The sequence below is a fragment of the Carlito syrichta genome, unplaced genomic scaffold (genome assembly GCF_000164805.1).
Source record: "Carlito syrichta isolate Samal-C Ts95f unplaced genomic scaffold, Tarsius_syrichta-2.0.1 Scaffold96862, whole genome shotgun sequence".
NCBI classification, from domain to species: Eukaryota; Metazoa; Chordata; class Mammalia; order Primates; family Tarsiidae; genus Carlito; species Carlito syrichta.
In genome coordinates, this window is record NW_007040958.1 from 1 (window position 1) to 645 (window position 645).

The 645-nt window shown below is 41.2% G+C and overlaps 1 pseudogene; it reads left to right on the forward strand.

Moving 5' to 3' along the window:
- Positions 1-205: 205 nt before the first annotated feature.
- Positions 206-632, forward strand: LOC103264901 (annotated as a pseudogene).
- Positions 633-645: the final 13 nt, after the last annotated feature.

Sequence of the window (645 nt, forward strand, 5' to 3'; positions counted from 1 at the left end):
ATTGCACATACAAATTTGACAATGTAAACGAAACAAATCAACAAGCCAAGAAATACAAACTACCACAACTGGCCTAATATTACCCAGGTAATTTGAATAATTTGCTACAACTATGAAAGAAATTGAGTTTATAATTGCAAATTTCCAGTTTTGTAAGAAAAAGGCCTTTCTGCCTCCGCTGCCCCCCATGGCGCCCGTGGTTAGTATGGCTCCGCGTGAGGCCTCGGCTCCGGGAGGGAAAAAGCTTGTGGTGAAGGGGGGCAAAAAAAAGCAGTTTCTGAAGTTCACTCTTGATTGCACCCACCCTGTAGAAGATGGAATCATGGATGCAGCCAATTTTGAGCAGTTTTTGCAAGAGAGGATCAAAGTGAACGGAAAAGCTGGGAATCTCGGTGGAGGAGTTGTGACTATTGAAAGGAGCAAGAGCAAGATCATTGTGACTTCCGAGGTGCCTTTTTCCAAAAGGTATTTGAAATATCTCACCAAAAATATTTGAAGACGAATAATCTACGTGATTGGTTGCGCGTAGTTGCTAACAGCAAAGAGAGTTACGAGTTGCGTTACTTCCAAATTAACCAGGATGAAGAAGAGGAGGAAGATGAGGATGAAAATTCATTTATCTACAATATTTTGTATGAGTTCTTG